This window comes from Helianthus annuus, chromosome 12 (genome assembly GCF_002127325.2).
Source record: "Helianthus annuus cultivar XRQ/B chromosome 12, HanXRQr2.0-SUNRISE, whole genome shotgun sequence".
NCBI classification, from domain to species: Eukaryota; Viridiplantae; Streptophyta; class Magnoliopsida; order Asterales; family Asteraceae; genus Helianthus; species Helianthus annuus.
Window position 1 is genome coordinate 135,434,502 of NC_035444.2, and position 7,620 is coordinate 135,442,121.

Here is a 7,620-nt window from a genome sequence, read left to right on the forward strand (position 1 = left end):
ATCCGTTGCCACCCCTTCTTGAGAAATAATACGCCCCAAATATTCTAACTCGGTTGCACCAAATTCACATTTACTCTTCTTTGCTACAAACTTGTGTTGTCTCAAAACCCCCAAAACATCTTCCAAATGAGATAAATGTGACTACCAACATGGACTACAAACCAATATGTCATCAAAAAAGATTAACACATATTTTCGTAAATATGGTCTAAAAACATGATTCATTAACCCTTGAAATGTGGACGGAGCATTGGTAAGGCCAAATGGCATTACCAAAAATTCAAAGTGACCATTATGAGTTTTGAATGCTGTTTTATGAATATCCTCTTCACCCATTCGAATCTGATGGTAACCTGATTTCAAGTCTAGTTTAGAAAAGAACTTGGTGCCAAATAACTCATCCATTAAGTCTTCCACCAAGGGAATGGGAAATCGATCAGGGATGGTGGCTTGATTTAACTTTCTATAGTCAATACACATCCTCCATGTATTATCTTTTTTCTTGACCAAAACTACCGGTGAAGCAAAAGAGCTGAAACTGGTTCTGATAACCCCCTGCTCCAGCAACTCATTTGTTATCTTTTCAATAACGTCCTTTTGTATTAACGGATACCTATAAGGTCTTGGGTTAATACCATTAGTTCCCTGTTTCAAGGGAATTCTATGATCAAATTGACCCCTAGAGGGTGGTAAGGATTCCAAATCATGAAAGACATCATTAAAACTTTCTAACAACTGTTGTAACTGTTGTTGTTGTTCCACAGATTTTTCCATCTTTTGTAATACCACTGTAGGACTGGTATTACATCCTTCAATAGCACACACTTGCACTAAAGCTAATTCCCCTGTTTGCATATCTATCTTCTTCAAGCTACCCTTACTGAATTGAGTCAACTTTTTCCCATATTGCCCTCTTAATACCACTTTTTGCCCTTTGAATTTGAATGCAACCGTTCTTTCCTTATAGTCCATTTTAATGCTTCCTAAAGTAGTGAACCACTGTACCCCCAATACCAAATCACAACCCCCTAAAGGCATCACATATACATCAGCTTCAAACAGAATGCCCTTCATAACCCATTGAAAATATTTGACCATCATATCACATACTTCTTCATGACCATTAGCTACCTTAACCAACATGGCTGGACGTTTTACCAATCTACAGCCCAAATGTTTGGCCAACTTATAATCCAAGAAATTGTGAGAACTTCCTGTATCCATCAATATTTGCAACTCAATTTTACCAAAATGTCCCTTAACTTTAATGGACTTATACATGTCATTCCCCTCTACAGCATTCACTGAAATTTGAGCACATTTCAACACTTCTTCCTCTATTTCTTCATTAACACCCTCATCCTCTACCCATTCTACTTCTATATGATACAACTGTGGTCTCTTATTACCCTACACACATGCTCTTTAGAATATTTTTCATCACAGTTAAAACATAACCCTTTCGACCTTCTCTCATCCATTTCATATCTAGTTAAAGTTTTCCTAATTACATTCTTCTTATTATCCATACTTACTGACTTTGCATAAGGTAGTAACTGTTTAGTAGTAACTGAATTAGTCAGGACAGAATTTTTAGACCCAAACCTACTTCTTTTGGCCTTGATGGTTGCTTCTTGTAATTTTGCCAAACAAAAAGCCTCTTGGATGTTTTTTGGGTTAAACATTCTCACCTGCAACTGTATCTCCTCTTCTAGGCCAGCAGGAAAACAACTTAATGCATATTCAGTAGGTAACTGAAGTCTGCTTATGATAGCATCAAACATATCATGATACTCCTGTACTGAATTAATCTGTTTCAAATTCTTTAAATCAGTCATAGGATCATCAAACAATTCCCCAAATCTGACTTTCAAGACTTCCACCAATTCTGTCCAGGATAATACTTCACCTTCAACCCTCTGGCTAGTAAGAGATTGATACCATTGTAATGCTTTTTCTTCAAAATGGATAGCTGCCAACCTAACCTTCGTTGCATCAGACACTTTATCAAGTTGGAAGAACTGCTCCACCTTAAACAACCATGAAGTAAGATCATCACCTTTAAACCGAGGGAATTCAATTTTGGTCAATCTTGTTGCAAAATTGAATCCTTCTCCTTCATGCTGTGGGCCTTGTCTTTGATAATCTCTGCCATTGCTTTGGTTATTGACCATTTGGGTCAACTGTAAAGATAATCCGGTCACCATGTTCCTCACTTCTTCTAACGCTTTTGTATTTTCCTCGATTCGATTGTTCATCTGCTAACTGCTTTCAGCATCATTGTTATCGTTATGACCGTGTCCCTTTGTCATGTTTGAAGTGGGATTGATCTGAACAAAGATCAATTGGAAATTGAACTAAACGATCAACAATTGAAGGAATTCGATCGAAACAATGACCGAATTCAGGAATCGAAATTGAACGCAGCACGTTCCCCAATCTGCTGAATTAGGGTACAAAATTGAATTGAATCGAGAGTGTCCAAGGATAGACAACTCTGATACCAATGGTAAGGATTGAAATTGATGAACTTGAGATTGAATTAACAATGGTCAAGTCCTATTAACGTTCAGGAAACTCAATGGAAAGAATGAGCTTCGAAAGGTCGTTAATGGCAGTTGAGAGAAAGAGAGACTAAGAAGAGTTTGTTATTATTTTTAAGATACCTATTCTATTACAACATATCTCTTTTATACCCAGTTTACAACAACTCACACAACTACTAACCAACTACCACCCTAACTGCCTAACTAACTAACAACCCAATCCCCTGTTACTAATCATCACGCAAACCACTGTTGTTTAATCAACACTCCCATCTGCTGTTGACTAATCCACTGCTGACTGACCCTTTAACTACTGATCCCTTATCTACTGACCCTTTATCTACTGATCTTGTTATCAAACTACTGATCCGCATCAAACTACTGATCCGTATCAGTTTACCATTACTAACTGAAACTTTACTTATGGACTCAAGAAAGTCTGTTCCATCAACTGCATATCCCCAACGGTTCGGTGCAGGCCCAACAATGTAAGCACATGCTCTCTCATTAGTGTCCTTCAAGAACACCTGCAAATAGGAAACAAATCATGAGACAAGATTTAATTTATACAAAACATTAAATGTAATCACATTATATTTGCTCACTTGCTGAAAATGCAAATCATGAGATTGAGGTGACGGTCTAAAGATGATTGGATCGTAACCGTGCCTAGGTAATCCATTACACAAGATTCGATATCCTCTTCTGAAAAATCCCCAACGATGCTCACCTATTAAATTGTTAACATTTTATATAAATATGAATTTTTTTCTGAAAGGATATATATATGAATTTGAACTTGTGGTGAACAGTTACATCAATTTTTTATATTATTATATTTATTTTCTTAAGTTTCAATTTCATCCCTTATACATTAAATAATATACGATTTTAACCTATTTAGTTTTTTTATTTTATTTGATTTTCCTTCGATAACTCGCATTCATTATTTTTTTTTATAAAGTTGAATATGCATTTGTGTTTAATAATTTTTTTCTTGACGTTGATGTATGAACTTTGTTGAAAAAAGAGTTTATTCAAAATGGTAACTTGACGAACCGAACCGATACTACTGACATCGGTACGGTACCGGTAACAGTAACGGCCCTTTTTATTGTTTTTTATCGACATTGGTACCGGTATTGTTATTATCGGACCGGTACCGGTATTCATTTATATGGTTTTCGGTGTAAAACACATTCTTTTGTACATATCATGACTTTAAACAGAGTGACGATACCATACTAACACCGTCACGAACCGAAATGATACCAATCGAACTGCCGCAGTGCATAGGGAAATCCCACTAGTTTCGAATCAATATTAAAAAAACACATACCTCCATGTTATCACTGGCATATTGATTCATCACTGCATCTTTTACGTTTGCAAAGTCTAATTTTGTAATGAATATGGTGTGGGCTCCACAAACCGTTCGTCTTCATCCAACATAGCTAGCATGAGTTCGTGAGCAGTTAATCGTTCCAAGCTTTTTGGAATAGAGCGATAATACGATAAATATAGTTGTCTCGCTCTATCAAAGGCATCTTCTAGCCACACACTACGCTTTATAACGACAAAAAAAAGTGAAACTTTACTTGACCATGGAATAAAAAAAATAATAACAACAAAATGTAAAATTGGTTGGCTGAGAGATGAATAATATATCTAACTTATAACAAAAGACTCCAAATAATGTCACATGACATTATCTCTTTCAACCTTATTAATTTTATTTATATTTGTTTAAAAAATTTATTTTAATATTAATATTAATTAATAACCAATATATAAATATCACTTATTTTTATCCTTAATCTTTATCTAAAATTAACAAATAACTTCAATTTTGTAATTTAGACCCTTTGTTTTTTTTCCTTTAACCCAAAGTTTTTAATCTTTTGCAATTTAATCCCAACTCTTTTTTATTTTCAATTTTGGTCCACCATACTTTTCATCTTTCCCAAGTTTTTCGTTTAGTTCTAAATTTTGTGAATTAACGCACGGCAACGTGCGTGTGGGGTTCACCATTTTTTTCGTATATTTTTTTACCGTTTGACTGACTCGTCACGTCACATCTATTTTTCTGCGTTTGACAAATTCGTCCAACATGCGTTCTGGATGGAATTAGTTATTTTTTTTTCAGTGTTTTACGACGTCTCTTTTCGTTCAACGTTATTTTTTCCCGTTTTTATTTATTTTGTTTTTACGAACTTTTCCGATGTTGGTGGTCGCTGACAATGGTATAGTATTGCTACTACTTAACACAATTTTATGACAACTGCTGCAACGCAGGGGCTTAATACTAGTTATTTAATATTTACCTCAAGTACCATATGAAGCAATTGGAAAGCAGTACGCATTCCATTGTCGTGTGTAGTAAAATGAAACTCCATACAAATAAATTTTTCTGTGGACTCCAGTGAACAATTAACTAAATTATTCACACAGAAAAGCTCAACCTGAAAAAAAGAATTAAGAACGTTGAACATAAATACGTGTATGACTGGTAATAACCTTTACAAAAATGCCTATCATCCCCAAAACATATTTCGGGGACCAAAAATAAGAAATCATCCGACCGCGTTTAGGCATACAAAAAAAACCTAGCGTAACAAAAATGATGCTAACAATGCAACCTAAACAAACTTGGTAATAACCTTTACAAAAATGCCTATCAAAACAAGGCGAACTATCTCAAGGAATGCCACAATAGCATAAGATATAGTAGCATCTATATAGATGCAAATTCCATTTTATATATCCATCTCTCTCGGCTTTCAATTTGCGGATCTAGTTTTCCAAATTGCACTATAGGCAGTAGCTATCCAGTAACAACAGTGAAAGACCTGGCACAAACTGTGACTCCCAATGGCCTAGAGAGAACCTCCATCGAGCCCATCCAAACCGCTACACCAAATTATATCGAACCCAAACTGGGCCTTGACTCATAAACCCTGGGCCCAAAAAACAGCTACAAAACCCGACTCTTAAGTCCAAGGTGGCAGCCGAATAAACCATGTTACAGCTTTTTAAGGGCAACATAAGTCTTCTTCCGAGCCCAATTAGGATCCACAACACCCAAAGCTGGGCCTTCACGAAACACCAAGAAGTCCCAGATTGGGCCTTACTTTGCAGCTTTAAAACCCAGATTTGGGCCTTCCATTGCAGCTTTATAACCACAATTTGGGCCTTCCTAACCAGCGTTAAACAAGGGCTTTGGAGGCCCATTTAGTCCTCGGTTTTGGCCCATAACACAGCAGGCCAAAGAATTTTGGTGTGGGAGTTTATAAATGGGAATAAAACCCAACTCCGATGCTCATCACACACCCAACTGTACTAGTTCCCGAACAACAGCTTTAAACCGGTCCCCAGTGTAAATGCATATGTCTGTAGCTTTAGTCTGTATTTAGTCTATATTTACCTGATTGTAGTCTATGTATAGTTTTGTATCTAATCCGGGACGAAACGCAAAGTTAGGATGTTTTGTAAGTCCATCTGGACGGATGGAGTCCATCCGGTCGGATGGACATAGTCATCCGGACGGATGATCTTATGAACGGTTTGTTGGTTTCTCTCGGATGGGTTCGCCTATAAATAGAGGTCATGGTGCTCATTTGCACAACACTTGTTCTTGGCACCTCTGGCGAAGCCCTGCTGAAATTTCTATGGATCTTTGTACAAATCAACAATATCAATGAGAATGAATGCGTTTAACGGTGTCTATGTTGTTTATCTCTCACCTACTTCACTATCGGACTCTGCACGATCGTGTAGCTGCTAATCTGACCTGAGCATGTTCGAGGAAACCGAACCCCCGGTCCTCACAAGTGGTATCAGAGCTTGGAGGTCGGATTCGGAGGAGGTCTACAACTGTTCTACCGATTTTCATAGATTTACAACTGTTCTACCCGAGATTCTACCATTTCTTTCATCTACATCTCTGATTTCATCTCATTTCTTATATTTCTCATCTTAAACATCTAAAAATCCAAAATTAACACAGATTTCACAGACAAAATTGCTTAAAATTCACACATATTATGCGCTTTGTACTAAAGAACAAACCTACAAAGTTTCAAAACCGAATTCAAACAAAATCATATCAAAATTTGTGAAAAGACCATGAATTTCCGAACATACGTCGCTGACGTCATCATCCATCCAGACGGATAGCCATCCAGACGGATTACTTTGTTACTGTTTGAAGTTTCTGATACTTTGTTCTTCGTTGTCCATCCGAGTGTATAGCCATCCCAACGGATAGCCATCCGACAATTTGACCATTCGACAAATCTCATCCCGACAAAATCTCATCTGGACATATCCATTCGAATACTTTCATCTGGTTGATTGTGTTTATTGTCCATCCGGATGATTGGTCATTCGAACAATAGTGTTTGTGTTCATTCTACATTCAATCAAGTTTAACTGTGTTTGATTTTTCAGGAAATTGCAAGTATGGCTGAAGAATTTCTTAACCCATTCTCTGACGTATTCGCTTTCAACAACATTGGGGCAACATCGTCTGATGCTAATCTAAAGACAGCAACTGAAGCGATCTCGGATTCGCTTAGTGTGGAAAATGCTTGCGGGACATACAATAAACCACCCAAGCTAATGGCAATAGAGGATTACAATCGCTAGGCTAAAGGATTCGATAACTGAAGAAACACTAGATAAATGGTCGGAACCAAAATATCTAGGGGGTTTGAATCCGCATAAAAGGGTTAGCTCTCTCTCGGTTGATTCAGTTGCTACCGAACTTCTTCTCCGGTGGTTCTGCAAAAAAGAGCACCGTTAGCCTCGCCAAGGGGAGAAGAGGGTTCTCTCCTTGACCCGACTCCGGTGTGAGAATAAGTATTGGTAATGGAGAAGAGATAGTATTTGAGAAGTGAGTGTGATCTGAGTTTATACCTGAACAGTTCTCGTATTTATAACCGGGAGTTTGGGAGGGAAAATCTGTTATTGAAAAGATGACGGAAGATGCTAACGCCGTAGCGGTTATATTTTCTTCCGTTAAATTCTTTGATCCCACGTCAAGTTTCCTTGATCCGATGTGAATGCACACGGA

At 37.2% G+C, this 7,620-nt stretch overlaps 1 long non-coding RNA gene across 1 annotated transcript; it reads right to left on the reverse strand.

The window, feature by feature from the left end:
- Nucleotides 1-2,629: 2,629 nt before the first annotated feature.
- Nucleotides 2,630-4,020, reverse strand: LOC118484899. The gene is made up of 3 exons (XR_004874950.1): nt 3,886-4,020; nt 3,152-3,276; nt 2,630-3,073 (listed from the first exon to the last, which is right to left on the reverse strand). It is a non-coding gene; the product is annotated as an uncharacterized LOC118484899 (long non-coding RNA).
- Nucleotides 4,021-7,620: the final 3,600 nt, after the last annotated feature.